We start from the raw sequence: 16,504 nt of genomic DNA, 5'->3' as shown, positions 1-16,504 counted from the left end.
ATAACAAAATCTGCAATGCGGTGGGCATGAAGGCCGCACAGTGTCAGTAATACTGCAGCAGTGCTCCCTTTTATTGGCCTACAATATTTAGGCTGGGTTATTGTGTTCAAGCATGCTACTTCAAGTCAGATGACTAGGCAGGCTGCAGAAGTAAGGCATCATTTCTTGTTTATGGTCTGATGGTCCCTGAACTAGTGGCTGTCAGGAGGCTTAAAGGGGGAAAAGAGTAGAAATTGGTGAGTTATAACTGTGGCTGGACTGGGAACCAAAATCAGCCCTGGCAAAGATGTCCAGATCAGCCCTGCCCTCTTCTCTGTCTCTCGTTATCTCTGTCCTCTCTCTTTCCTCTTCTCTCTCCTCTCATCTGAATCTCCTGCTGTAATTACCTGGGGGAGCTGGAGAAAGTGGCAGAGGCCCCATCAGCGGCCGTCTGCCATCAAAAACTGGCTTCTGGTGGTTCCAGCCCACCGGGAAAATTCCTCGGGGCAATAAACTGGCAGCCCAGACCTGGATTTAAGAACCCTGAAAACTTCAACTATGCTGTCCTCCCCAGGTAGGAGGACACAAGATCAGAGAAAACTCTGAGATACTAGTTGTAATAAAATAAGTATGTTGCCCATTGTGCTTGAGACATGATTTGAAACCTGATAACAGGGTCACTGAACCAGACAGAGGGAATAACGATGAATGAATACATTTTTATTGTTTCAATTAATTAAAATTGTTACAATGAAGACCAAGCAGAGATATTCCAGCACTTAATTAATTCAGTTATAGTAAGTATGTGATTAACCGTTTCGGAGTACTGTTCTAATACATGAATAAAATAGATTTAAAATATTACATTTAACAATAAAACACCCTGCAAATGATCAACTTCCTAAGCCTTCGATTAGTTCTAATCCTTGATTAAGGCGATGTTCAGAGTTTTTTCATTAAAGTGCTGGTTTTCACTCCTCTATATGGGACCAAGAGAGATTTTGTGGCGACTGTGCAGGTACATGTTTGTTACTTTAACCACCATTAAACTATCAAGACCAATGAAACCTCGCTACCCGGGACCTTTAAACAGCAATCTAAACATCAATTATATCGGTCAAAGGCAAAAAGGAACCTCGTCGAATAATCAAACATTACTTAAAGGAGCAATTGGCAGCAGCCTTTCTACAGCACTGAATAGAGCCCGACAGAATGACCTGGCAACCAGAATGGAGGGGTCTAAGGATAACTGGGGCTGGCTGCCAGGAGCGCTAAATATGAATTCATGCAATTGACTGATGGAAAAGGAACTAGCCGTTCAAGACTCAAGAAATATACAAATGCTCTCATGGAACATCGCAGGAGGAAAAAATGGTTAGAAAACTGGTCCCGACCAGACAAATGGGAAAAATACGACATAATAGCATTGCAAGAAACTTGGGCACTAGAAGACCTTCCTCTAATAAATTACATACAATATACAGTACCAGCAACCAAAACTAAAACTTATGGTCGGACGAAAGGGGGCCTGGCAGTCTACATATCCACAGAGCTACTAATTGATTCCGGACAGATGGACTCAGTAGGACTAAACATCCAACTGATCAAACTAACTTCCGGGTCTGCGCAGAGATCAAAAACTGTCCTGCTGATTAATACATATTAGATCCGTCGGCCAGGCGAAAAGCAGAGCACAATACGCAATTAATTACGACCATCACAAACATCAGGATTACTTTTCCCTCATGGGACCTGATACTTACAGGAGATTTTAACTCCAACTTAATTCATACCCCAGATGAGGATGACCTGCTAGCATCGGACAACATATGTTGGAATGTGCCACAACAATACCAGCCAACGATGTTTAAAAAGGATCATGCAGGACAAGGCTTGGTAAATGCTTTCAAATTTCTTGGATTAAGAGTAATAAATGGCAGAACTCCAGATGACTTCCCACCTAAACATACATTTCACGGGGGAAAGATAAGATCAAGACTAGACTATACAGCCATTTCAGTATCATTGATGCCATTCCTCGCCCACTTTTCTATTGAGTACACACCCAAGATTGATCACTCATTACAACTCATACACTTCAGGCTAAAAATCACTAAACATCAGGCAAATACAATAGTTGAAGGAAACACACAAACGGTTGACCTAAAGCGCCTTAAATGGTCAAATGAAACAATGGAAACACTTGAGCAACAACTAAAAAAGAAGATAGGTGCCAGCAAAGCAGAAGCCCAGACTATCATCCAAGCCTGGGAAAAATTTACAGCAGAATTATCTTCTCTAATGTCTTCTGGACAAAGGCAGACAAGAAATCATGGCCAAAAAAAGTACCTGGTGAAAGCAACAACTGCAGGGCTACGAGCCTTGAAATGCAATCTCAAAAAAGAAATAAGGAGGCTAAAAAGAACAGTACCTGACACAGCAGCCTGGGACAGCGTACGGCAGCTAAGGAAACGGTATAAAAAAGAACTCTGAGAAGAAAAATGAATGACAAATTCTGGGCAGAACTGCTTTGTATCTCTAAGAAATCAAATTCAAAACAGTTTTGGCTTACCATAAATAAACTGCAGAGACCAGCGAACGTATTATCGTCAAATATCCAAGAAGGGGAGTTTGATCTTAAAGTCCAGGACTTTAGCGAAGAGGTTTGGTTAGCCCACTTCAAGCCTCTTTTTTTCCCACATTGACTTCCCATTTTCTGAAGACCTAGTTCCTTCATTGAAGAGTTCATCTGTCCGAGTATTATTGGATGCTGGGGTCCCCGACCTGCCCTCTTTTACCATACCCGAAATTCAGGTGGCACTCAAAAGTCTATCCTCGGGTAAGGCTCCGGGTCTAGATAGGATCCCGGGTGATTTATTTTTGAGCAAACAGAAGGTCTGGGTCTCTTATATCTGGCTATACTTCAATGCCATTCTCTTTGGTATGGAGATTCCCAGAACTTGTCTGGGAGCCGAGATTATCCCAATCCATAAAAAAGCTTCTCCTCTTGACCCGGTTAATTACCGCCCTATCTGTCTCATCGATGCCTTACAGAAACTATTTGCCCGCCTCTTACTAGCGCGGTAGCAGTGTTGGATGGACGAACACCACATCCTAACTCCCCTCCAAGCAGGCTTTCGTGCTAAGGTCTCTACCATCGACCAACTGTTTAGACTTCAGTTGGTTCACTGGAAGACAGTGACCATGGGAGCTGGTAGTCTGTATTTGATTTTTGTGGATCTTCGATACGCTTTTGACCTGGTCCAGAGGGATAAGCTTTGGGTGATTTTGTTGGAGATGGGTACCCCGGTCTATCTTAGTGGAGAAGTGTGGCTCACTGGTTAGAGGAGGCAGACCTGGAAGCAGAGGTCAGCCTGGGACCAGGGTTCAATTCCCGGCTCAGCGGGGTCTTGAGTCCTAAAATGTCCATGGACTCGACAATTCTCGCTCCGGTGCCTACTCGATTCACGGGTTCACACTCTGCGACTCTGGGCAATAGCTTGCTTAATCTCCACAACGGCCCCTCGTGGCGGGATGCCTGTCTTTCACCTTGCGGATACCCTGCCGGGGTTATCTCAAAGGGGAATACCAGGACGGGTTCCCTAAGCAAGCGCTTAGAGACCGGTTGGTGATTTGCGCTATATAAATTCCTGTACATTTACATTTACATCTTTGCCAATTACTCAAACGTATGCATCAAGGCAATTTTGCAAGGGGGAGGTATGGGAGGAATGGGGAACTTTTCGGCTCTTTTCCTGGTGGCTCTTTTCCTGGTGGAAAGGGGTGTCTTGGCCCCTACATTATTCTCGCTGTTCCTCAACGGTCTGATCAAACACCTGGAGGGAGCGAGGAATCTGGACTCACCTAGCCTAGCCGCCCGCAAGATACCAGCCCTGATGTTCGCTGATGATACCCTTTTGTTATCGAAAACCCCTATGGGTTTACAGCGAACATTTGAGGCTTTTTGCTCCTTCTGCAGATCTAGAAACTTGGAGATTAATCTTTCAAAAACCAAGTTTATGGCTTGTAATGTAAAATCATCCAACTGTCTGCACCCGCATATGGATGGCATGGCGTTAGAAAGAGTGTCTACTTTTGACTACCTAGGGGTAACTTTAAATGATAGGATGGACTGGGGGGCGCATTTGACCAAGGCTAACCTGAAGTTGGTCCAATCCTCTGGCGGCACCCTAAAGGTTTTTAATGAGTGCTCATCTAAAACTCTGGGCCCGCCAGTAGAAATATACAAGACCCAGGCGAGAGGGGGGGTGCTCTATGGAGCTGAACTCTGGGGCCATACCAACGCGGCCTCTCTGTCCACTTCTGAGAATACTTTTATCAGGCGCCTAGTGAGACTCCCCTTGAGTATACCCTTGACCCCATTACAGCTAGACCTTGGTTTGACCCCGATCCAGAAGGTCATTTCAAATCGTCCTCTGCTGTACTGGAGGCGTCTCTGGTCCACCCCAGAGCTTTCAAGCTATAGGGCAGAACTAGGGGCTCTTTTGTCCTTAAGAGGTTTAGGAAACATTCCTTGGCTGAAGTCCGTCAAGCAGCTCTGCCATGCATTTGGCAGGGGAGACATGTGGTCTGCTCCTGAGGATACATGTGCCACGATTAACAAGAGGGCTTTGGGGGCTGAACTTAAACAAGATTGTATGCACCTATTACTATCAAATCCTTCTTTGGGTAGGTTGACCAATAGCTTTATGGTGGTCAAGGACAATTACCAATTCGAGAAATTCCTGGACATTATCCAGCCCCCACTGGCAAAAAAATTATATCTCCAATTCAGACATGGAGTTCTCCCGGTGAGGGCTGTGACAAACAAGTGGTCTAATGTTCCCCACGGTCCGAGTGATTGCCCGGGGTGCGAAAGCAGCGAAGAGACAGATCTGCAAGTTCTGCTCTTCTTCTCGATGTACTCCAGGGCTAGAGCCAAATGGATCGTACAACTTTGTAAATCCAGGGGTATCAGGGACTATAGGGACGTATTCAGAATACTAAAATACGACACAACCCCCCTGATTGTCTTTGTAACCTCCAGATACCTTTGGGCTATGTGGTGCATAAGGGGCGCAAAAATCTAGAAAAGTCAAATTGCCCACATTGTCCCACCGTAATCTGTGTAAACTTGAAGGTCCCTATAAATTATAAACCCAGGGATTAACTTTCCTCACTCTGATTCCAACTTGTACAGGATTCTGCCATGTTTTAACACTTTTAATATTTTTATCCAAACTATTTTAGGACTTAGGCATGTTAACCTGTATGTTTTGCTTGTTGTATATGGACAGTTTTTATTTCCATATGTATACATGTGCTTTTATGGTTTTTAACAGATAATAAAGCTTTTTTTTGACTGACTTTGATAATTTGTAAGAGAAACAAATTCAGCCTTAGCAACAGGACAGTTCTGCGCACTCCATGGGGAAAATTCCATACAACATACGGTTGAGGTTGTTTGAAAATACAACTCCCCACTAATATATCATTACTGGAATGCCCTGAACACAATACAATATGTCTTTTATGGCAGACTTCATAAATTTGATGTCAAGTCCCTGACTTTGGGACAGCAACAGTGTGGGAAAGGTCTCGATAGTTGTCACCTACCACACCCCTGAGCCAATAAAAAAAAAAAACTGATGGACCCCCCATGGCTTGGGGGTGCCTGTGCTCCAGCACTTGAACCCCTGCCCCGCCGGCCTCTCTGCGCCTCCTAGAAGTCGTCCCATTTGTCTGCTTCCTTTGAAACCCAGAAGCAAAGTATAGGAATGTGCCCGAGTGTCCCAGGACAGGATCATTTGCTGTCCCCGCTCGGCTCTCGAATGGCGGGGAAAGTATGTTATCGTGAGCTCTGCCATAGTCTGTGCAAGCGTGGGAATCACACTACACCATTCTCAGTGCGCATGCGTCCACAGTGTGGGCATGCGCAGTAGAATTGGCAGGGAGTGGACAGACGGGTGCTTCAAGGTCTCGTTCACAGTATGGCACACCTGCGGCCGTGCGGGAGGATAACAAAATCTGCAATGCGGTGGGCATGAAGGCCGCACAGTGTCAGTAATACTGCAGCAGTGCTCCCTTTTATTGGCCTACAATATTTAGGCTGGGTTATTGTGTTCAAGCATGCTACTTCAAGTCAGATGACTAGGCAGGCTGCAGAAGTAAGGCATCATTTCTTGTTTATGGTCTGATGGTCCCTGAACTAGTGGCTGTCAGGAGGCTTAAAGGGGGAAAAGAGTAGAAATTGGTGAGTTATAACTGTGGCTGGACTGGGAACCAAAATCAGCCCTGGCAAAGATGTCCAGATCAGCCCTGCCCTCTTCTCTGTCTCTCGTTATCTCTGTCCTCTCTCTTTCCTCTTCTCTCTCCTCTCATCTGAATCTCCTGCTGTAATTACCTGGGGGAGCTGGAGAAAGTGGCAGAGGCCCCATCAGCGGCCGTCTGCCATCAAAAACTGGCTTCTGGTGGTTCCAGCCCACCGGGAAAATTCCTCGGGGCAATAAACTGGCAGCCCAGACCTGGATTTAAGAACCCTGAAAACTTCAACTATGCTGTCCTCCCCAGGTAGGAGGACACAAGATCAGAGAAAACTCTGAGATACTAGTTGTAATAAAATAAGTATGTTGCCCATTGTGCTTGAGACATGATTTGAAACCTGATAACAGGGTCACTGAACCAGACAGAGGGAATAACGATGAATGAATACATTTTTATTGTTTCAATTAATTAAAATTGTTACAATGAAGACCAAGCAGAGATATTCCAGCACTTAATTAATTCAGTTATAGTAAGTATGTGATTAACCGTTTCGGAGTACTGTTCTAATACATGAATAAAATAGATTTAAAATATTACATTTAACAATAAAACACCCTGCAAATGATCAACTTCCTAAGCCTTCGATTAGTTCTAATCCTTGATTAAGGCGATGTTCAGAGTTTTTTCATTAAAGTGCTGGTTTTCACTCCTCTATATGGGACCAAGAGAGATTTTGTGGCGACTGTGCAGGTACATGTTTGTTACTTTAACCACCATTAAACTATCAAGACCAATGAAACCTCGCTACCCGGGACCTTTAAACAGCAATCTAAACATCAATTATATCGGTCAAAGGCAAAAAGGAACCTCGTCGAATAATCAAACATTACTTAAAGGAGCAATTGGCAGCAGCCTTTCTACAGCACTGAATAGAGCCCGACAGAATGACCTGGCAACCAGAATGGAGGGGTCTAAGGATAACTGGGGCTGGCTGCCAGGAGCGCTAAATATGAATTCATGCAATTGACTGATGGAAAAGGAACTAGCCGTTCAAGACTCAAGAAATATACAAATGCTCTCATGGAACATCGCAGGAGGAAAAAATGGTTAGAAAACTGGTCCCGACCAGACAAATGGGAAAAATACGACATAATAGCATTGCAAGAAACTTGGGCACTAGAAGACCTTCCTCTAATAAATTACATACAATATACAGTACCAGCAACCAAAACTAAAACTTATGGTCGGACGAAAGGGGGCCTGGCAGTCTACATATCCACAGAGCTACTAATTGATTCCGGACAGATGGACTCAGTAGGACTAAACATCCAACTGATCAAACTAACTTCCGGGTCTGCGCAGAGATCAAAAACTGTCCTGCTGATTAATACATATTAGATCCGTCGGCCAGGCGAAAAGCAGAGCACAATACGCAATTAATTACGACCATCACAAACATCAGGATTACTTTTCCCTCATGGGACCTGATACTTACAGGAGATTTTAACTCCAACTTAATTCATACCCCAGATGAGGATGACCTGCTAGCATCGGACAACATATGTTGGAATGTGCCACAACAATACCAGCCAACGATGTTTAAAAAGGATCATGCAGGACAAGGCTTGGTAAATGCTTTCAAATTTCTTGGATTAAGAGTAATAAATGGCAGAACTCCAGATGACTTCCCACCTAAACATACATTTCACGGGGGAAAGATAAGATCAAGACTAGACTATACAGCCATTTCAGTATCATTGATGCCATTCCTCGCCCACTTTTCTATTGAGTACACACCCAAGATTGATCACTCATTACAACTCATACACTTCAGGCTAAAAATCACTAAACATCAGGCAAATACAATAGTTGAAGGAAACACACAAACGGTTGACCTAAAGCGCCTTAAATGGTCAAATGAAACAATGGAAACACTTGAGCAACAACTAAAAAAGAAGATAGGTGCCAGCAAAGCAGAAGCCCAGACTATCATCCAAGCCTGGGAAAAATTTACAGCAGAATTATCTTCTCTAATGTCTTCTGGACAAAGGCAGACAAGAAATCATGGCCAAAAAAAGTACCTGGTGAAAGCAACAACTGCAGGGCTACGAGCCTTGAAATGCAATCTCAAAAAAGAAATAAGGAGGCTAAAAAGAACAGTACCTGACACAGCAGCCTGGGACAGCGTACGGCAGCTAAGGAAACGGTATAAAAAAGAACTCTGAGAAGAAAAATGAATGACAAATTCTGGGCAGAACTGCTTTGTATCTCTAAGAAATCAAATTCAAAACAGTTTTGGCTTACCATAAATAAACTGCAGAGACCAGCGAACGTATTATCGTCAAATATCCAAGAAGGGGAGTGGGCGGAATTCCTGGCCTCGAGGTTTTTTTACATAAATACCCAAGATACGCAGAAAGAAACCGCCAGACTTTAGCCGAGGGAAATGACAATTCCATTGGGATCTAAGGAACCACCAGCTCAGAAGAAGTCAAAACCTCATATAGGGAAAAGAAATCAAATGATTGGTTAATGTGTATAGAGGATAATGGCCCATCGAAACCAGCGACAAGTTACTCGTTTCTGTCAAGCAAAGGAGTTAGACGCACAATAAAGAAAGCCCGAAATGACGGCGCTCCTGGCCCTAACGGAATCCCCCAAGCAATCTTTAAACATGACACATCGTTTTGGATTCATTATCTACTTGGTCTATATCAAGAGGTAGAGCTCTTAAACTATATACCAGCCAATTGGCAAGGCTCGATACTGACCCCTATATTTAAAGGAGGAGACAGATCAAATCCAGCACACTACAGGTTGATAGCTCTCCTGGATGTTGAAGCCAAATACTATGCTACTCTGGTGTTAGAAGAGCTTAAGGCTTGGTCTGATAACCTCAATCTTATCCCGGCCAACCAGACAGGCTTCAGGCAAGGTATAGGGAGGACAACAAATATCTTAGGTCTATCAATAATGGCAAACAAATGTAAGCACAGGAAACAACATCTCTACCTCTGCGTTATAGACCTGAAAGCTGCTTTTGATAGTGTTGATCGCCACCTCCTGTGGAAAAAGCTTTATGAGCATGGGACATTCCTGAAAGGCTATTAAAAGGCATATTGTTATTCTACTCAAACACGTGGCTAAGAATCAAGATAGGAGATGGATCCAGGTTATGGAGGAAGTTACCAACTACCAGAGGCCTTAAACAAGGGTGTGTCCTGGCCCCTCACCTTTTTAACTTGTTTTTGTCGGATCTTTCGCAAAGGCTGGATTGTACCAACTCCCATCCACCGAAACTCGGAAAATTGAGACTCTCCCAACTCTCATATGCCGATGATGTGGTGCTAATGAGCAACACAAAAATTGGTCTTCAAATAAGTGTGAATGAAATGTTAGCTTACATTTCAGAAAACAAACTTGAAATAAACACATCGAAGACCAAAATAATGGTGATTGGGAGCCAACTGAGACGTAAACAGATAATCTGGCTTAACGGTAACCAACTAGAGGAGGTAAAAAAATACAAGTATCTAGGTTTCTATATCGACAACTCAAGAAATCTCACGGAGCAAAAAGGAGATATGGCACAGAGAAAAACCGCCCTTACTTTTGCCTTCAGCCTATTGGCTAACAAGTTGAAGGGTCCTTCATATAATCCTCTGCTTGCCGTAATGAAGGCAAAAATTCTACCAATAATAACGTATGCCAGTGTTGCTTTTCATGGAGAAGACGGAGAGGTTTTAAACCAACTGTAGCTTCCATCTACAAAAAAATATTTCAGATACAAAGGTCGGCCTCCCCAGCCCAGGTGCGCCTGGAATTCGGCATACTAAATGAAGACGTGGGCAGAATGTATGCGACAGTCAAAACCTGGCATAGTTTGAAACTAAACGTAGCTACTTCACAAATCAATGAAGCACTTTGGTCGGAAGTAAATGAGGACAAAACTTCCCCTTTTCAACAATATCTGTTCAAATCTCTCTCAATTACATGTACAACAGAATTATGGAATAAAAACCTCCCATACCAATCATTCAAACAAGCAATAAACAACGCCTACAAAATTCATTCATCGCAGATGGACAAAAATATCTTTAGAACAAGGTCACACGCTTGGATGGTGATAAATAACTATAAGTCCCTTGTTCCGGCACCTTATTTGAGCATACCGTTCTCAATGAATGTAAAAAAAAGCAATTAATGACATTACGCTTTGGTAAACTACCATCTTTGGCAGACCAGCCAGCCTGGGTGCACACAGGTTCTAAACTATGCCGGCTGTGCAACTGCCACAAAGAAGATTCCATTCACATAATCTGCATATGCAACAAACTGTACAATGAACGAGTTATGCTCCTAAAATCAAGTTTTAATGTAAGAGGTATTAGGTCATGCAGAGCGGCAATAACAGTGTGCCTAAATCCGGAAGATCCCCCTCTGAACGGCAGACTGATTAAATTCCTTAAAGCATTTACTAAGCTCTGTTAAAAAGACTGGAAACTCGGTTAAAGAGGAAGACGGTTGATCCTACTGTATTGTTTTTTTTATAATGAATTTTAGAAGAATCAGAAGAGATGAAATGAATGTATGGTTATTCTTCTCGTATGATAATGATTTGCTCCTTTATTTTTGGTTTTGAAATGCTGGTTTTAAATTGTTATGGTTTTAACTAACTAAACAATAAACTTTTTGACTTTTGACACAGAGATTTCAGTAAAGTGCGATGTGCGAGGAAGTGCCTAGGAGTTCTTTCACCTTTTGTGAAAATTTCGCAAATCTTGCCAGCTCCATTGGGATGTCCAAATTGAAAGGAAGTTTCATCGCACCTTGGCATATGTATGTTCCTTATTTTAAAAACAAGGGTTTTAGTAAAGCGGCGGCATATGCACACCAAGTGAGCCATGGATTCCTCGTACTGTTGGCAGAGTCTGCAAGTGCTGACCACCTCTAAAGATTTCCAGAGCATGTTAATGTCTTTTATCGGCAGCACCATAAGTCTCACTGCTAAGATTCACTTTAAAATTGCCTTATTTAAAGCGGCATCAAGATACGGCTGCCTTAGACGGTCTTCATAGGAGATAGCAAGTATCCTGATGTTGCTGCTGGAGAGCCTCAGTTCATTCATGTCCTCTTCCTTGGAGAGTAGTCTAACTTCTTTTATTAAGATCAATTTTAGGGTACCGGGCTGATGAATAAAATCCTGCCAGTTGGACATGTCAAGGTGCAATTCAGTGCAGGCCTTTGGACCACGAGTTATTTCCTTTCTCAAAAATTATTTTTGAAATTGCTTTCATTGAGTGCGGGGGGGCCGCACATACCCCTCGATAGAACCGCACAATCGAGACCCAATGCTCGTAACTGTTTAGCCCGAATTCCAATCGGACCATTACATTCCGGGCATGTGTTGGTATTTGGAAATTTCGCTTCAACGCACAACAGTTGGCTTGTTCCAAGGTGTTACTAAAAACCGTCGGGAATGCTAGATGACCATATGTAAGTGAGGGTAGCAGCTTGGTGCATATGACCTTTCTGATGGGTTTAGTGGATGGGCCGCTTAGTTTAGAATTCCTTTGATAGGTACAGGAACCTCATAGATACAGGTTTATATATTTGTACCTTTTGAATGGGGATACAAATCCGATTTTATATACATGGAGATAAACACGTTAGATCACATATTTAAAAATATATATAATTTTTAAAGTCAACTCATTCAGTGAGGTATCTACGGCCAGGTCTCAAGCCTCTGAATAGAAGAGCGGTATAGGAAGTGGGGTAGAAAAGACAGTAAAGTCTTTTTCTGAGTTTCTGATGTACATCCCTTGCATATCGTGTGTGCAGTCTACCCAGATTGCTGCATAGTGACCGGTATAAGGGGCTGTGTGAAGAGCAGAATGGCACGCATTGCTTGGTTACTGCAGGTCGAGTAGTACACCAACATCACAGACCTACATTGCAGACGTGTGTGCCTAGGCAGTGTTCTGTTACTACTGCATGTTGATTGGCGGAGAAAAATCAAAACATGAAGCGCAGAACCTGTTCACATGTTTGCTTTACATTTATTACAGCATTCTGGCTGGCACACTGCACTTTCTTTCGAAGGGTAGAGTGCTGTGCATTGTAAGGTTTTTTCTGCCTGACCGGTGACAAGAACGCAAATTGGGGAAAGTTTCTCCTTATGCATTGGTCTTTTACTACTGCAAGCTGGCAGGTGCCAGACACACAGAATGTGTGGCATGCAGACAGAGTCCCTGGCCTTTGCACTGATGCCACAGCAGGCTGACTGGTGTAGAACAGTGCACACGTGAGACGTGACACTCTGTGGCACTGCCTGCCTCCGTGTGGCGCCGCAAGGCCACATCAAGGCGCTCATATACTAGGTAGACTCTGCAGAATCAGATGTATGCCCATGTTCTCTATGGCTGCCCCAACAGCCATGGTTGGCAGGGCCATGAGCGTGACCACTGATTGTGGTAAAGGGTTGGGGGTGGGGAGTCTAAGGTAACAGAGCTGGCTCAGTTCCAGTGGGGCAGGGGCGATGAATGCTCATAAACTATCCAACACCTCCCTCTTCCCAACCAAGTACTCCGCCAACAGCAAATGCCAAGAACATATATTCGCTGGGAATCTGCCATGGTTTTGTTCGACAGAATCGTCTCTGCAAATTTACGAGCACCTCATGTGCACGTGGGTGCCTGTGCATTGCACTAATAGTGCACATTGTTACAGATTACTGAACACGTAGGTTCAGAAAGTGTGTTACCCTCATGTACTGTGCGTTTATTACTGACCACGCTGCTACAAACTGTTGAACTTGTGAGATGTAGAACGGCGCTCTCCTGCTCCAAGGCGTTATAACCACTTGCAGTCCTGAGTGCTTTGGGTCACTGCCTGAACAAGGAAAAATATGACCATTAAAACTGAACTCAAAGGAGAGGATGGAAAACACCGGGACCTATCTGTACAGTCAATACACAAAAACAAGCGCCTCACATAAATACATTTTTAAGCTCCGATTAGTCAGTGAATTCAGCCATGCTGCAGAGGAGCCATCCAGTTTCATCAGCAAGAGGGAAGCAGCCTGGCTCGGCAGAGTGTGGAAAGCAGGTGAAGTATTGGCACCCCAGAGCTGGCCTGGCTGCCGCTGTGCCTGTGTGCTGTCCTTGCCCTGCGGCTGCCTCTAGCAGCCCGGTTTGCCGCTGCTCATGCCCCCTACAGCCCTCAACAATTTCACCCAAAGTCGGCGGCATCGCTCCCAGCAACGTTGTAAATAATGGTCACATGGTTGCTGGGACCGAATCATGGGTTGCTAGGGAGCTGTTGCGATTGTTTTTTTTTATTTAAATAGGTAGCAAGAACAATTTTGTATGTCTTGCTGTCCCCACCTCTGTCTTAGCCGATGCAGGGGCAGAAGGGAAGAGCCGTGGCTAACGCCAAAGCGGGAGATAAGTGTGCGGCCGCCATGAATACAAAGCTTGGTGTGCCGCACTTTATGAAAACATATACATTTTTTTTTAAAGTATTATGACGGCGTGCGCAATAATAAAGTTGCGCGGACACCGTATGCGCTTTATAAAACAAGCTGTCGCCATTGCCAAAGCAGAATTAAAAAAACATAATAAAGTTGCATGGCCGCCGTATGCTCTTTATAAAACAAGCTGTCATCATTGCCAAAACCGAATGAAAAAACATAGTGCTTACTGACGAAATGAAGGAGACACCATAACGCCGCAAGTAAAAGATCCAGTCCTGATGAGCTGTCCCAAAAGGAGACAGGGCAGTAACAAGGAGGGATTAAGAAGCCTCATTATCAGTCGGAAGCCAGCGTTTACCATGGACGATGACCCCAGCCAGTGAAAAATATGTGCGGGGCTTCCACACCACTTCTAAAAAATACCCGAATACAGCATGCCTCGCAAAGCAAGTAGCGCATGCGCTGCAACGCTCGGCGAGACCTAAAAAAAAGAGGCAACATGAGGGAGTTATGGGGTTAATAGGAGACAAGAGCTGGTGGAGGGAGGGGACTATAGTGGAGGTGAGGGGCAGGAGAGCCTTTCAAGAGCCTGCAGAGCCCGCAGGGGACACAAAAGTATGAGACGGGCTGCAGGTTAATAGCATAGGAGAGGGCTAGGTGCATTTCAAAGGCATGCAACAGAGGAAATTAACACCTCTGCTGCCTGCTGGTCTGTTGCTCACCCTCCCTTTACTGGCTCAGTGGCAGCACAGAGTCAGTAAAGAGAGGGCGAACGCCATGGTTTTGTTTTGTTTTGTTTTTTAAATATATTTTGCAGTCACTTTTGTAAAAATTGCGAGGTTTTTACAAAAGTGCTGATTTTGTGAATTCTTTGCACATTGCAATATCCTGGGAATCTGGTAAGGGGTTTATCCACACTGAAAAATATTTCTTTCTGTGAACAAAACATTGAAATGAAAAATAAATGTGATAATAAATATTTCTACTTGTCTTGCTTTCACGGATTATGTGTTTGAATAAACCCATGAAATGCATGCACTTCTATAGGTTTTCGAGCATATCCCAAGGGATATTTGTAAACAGCAGAAAAATTGGAAGTCTGCACAAATCATAGTCCAAATTAACAATACATACGTTATGTTGATTCTACAAAACTTATAGGAGTGTGGTCTCCTATGTCTTTCAGCACTTTAATAGCAGGCACTGTGATTCCCAAAGAATTTAAGGACAATGTATATTGTTGGTAGCATATAAAACATTGTTAACATGCTTTCTCTTTTCTCCAAGTATAACTGGCTTCAACTTGTTTATCCTTGCTGTCCACTTTGCTCAGGTACTTAGGAAATTCGGTAGAAAACTGAAAAGTAGCACAGTGTCTGCTGGCCCCAGATTTAGAGCAAGTAACCATATTTGGCTTGCACAGAACAGCCTCATAATGCTGCTGGCCTGGGGCGAAAGCTCCAACCACACTAGGGAAGTTTCTAATGTGGCACTGGTATATCCTGGCTTCAGGGAACCATTTCCATTAGACGCACTTGAGGGAGCAGCCTCAGTGTGCCACCATGAAGCAACTGGTAATTACTTGGGGCCGCATCCAAACAATCACTGTTTGGCTCACCATGCCACCTCAGATTAGACCCGGCTATATGCAGACATTGTCCTGCTCCTATAGGAACAGTCTTGCCTGAACTGCCAGGCCAGGCCCTCTGAACCGGAGCACGAGGAACACAAGACTTTTTTCACCATCAGTGGTGATCGCCAGTTGGAGGCAACTTGTTTCCAGTGTCACAGTGTGCCACCATGACATGGTAGACCTGCCTCTAGACATTTTCCAGGAAAGTTGCTGCCACAAAAGGGACTGGGAGCAGAGTTGGACTGAAACAAAAAACAGGCTGGGGCACTGAAATAAAAGTTGCTCCTATTAGCTGTTGTGTCTGGTGGCTCAGTCGACTAATGCGCCAACTGGAGGAGCCTGTGTTCTACCTAATGGTCACAGGTTCAAATCCTAGCGGGTCCACTCAGCTTTTCATCTATCTGAGGTCGATGAAAATGAGTACCATTGAGTTAGATAACAATAAACAGCTATTATTCAGCACCAAGATACCTACGCGTGAACGTGTCTTTACAAATACAAGTTATGTTATGTTAGACCTGGCACCATTGGCGTGTATCTCCCTTCCATTTTTACTGTTGCCTCATGTGTTTTTGCTGGTGTTAGCTGCTCAGAGCTCTGTGCCACTGCCAATCAGTGCCACAGTGCAAGTGCTCCCTATGTGAAATTGCTGTGTTGATTGGATTCCATGTTTGGCTTATTTGGTTTACTGTCAGTCCCTCGTACAGTGCACCAGGAGTGCCCGGGGCTTGTAAATACAAATGCTGCTGGTGGGCTTGCAGCACTGGTTGTGCCACCCACAGAAGCGGCCTGGTAAAATATGTTTAAGGTCTGCCATTGCAGAACCTGCGTGCAGTCTGGTACTGTCATGCTGACTGGGCAAGACCGTCAACAAACAACTCTCCGCCTTCCTCGAGACAAACGGCTCCCTCGACCCCTCACAGTCCGGCTTCCGAGCAAACCACAGCACCGAGACCGCCCTCATCGCAGCTACCGACGACATCAGGTCCCTGCTCGACAACGGGTAAACAGCTGCCCTCATCCTCCTGGACCTCTCAGCAGCCTTCGACACCGTATGCCACCGCACTCTGATACAGCGCCTCAGCAACACCCGAATCCAAGGAATGGCCCTGGAGTGGATCATCTCGTTCCTCGCCGGAAGAACCCAGAGA

This window comes from Lissotriton vulgaris, chromosome 11 (assembly GCF_964263255.1).
Source record: "Lissotriton vulgaris chromosome 11, aLisVul1.2, whole genome shotgun sequence".
Taxonomy (NCBI): domain Eukaryota; kingdom Metazoa; phylum Chordata; class Amphibia; order Caudata; family Salamandridae; genus Lissotriton; species Lissotriton vulgaris.
Note: the sequence above shows the minus strand (reverse complement) of the source record.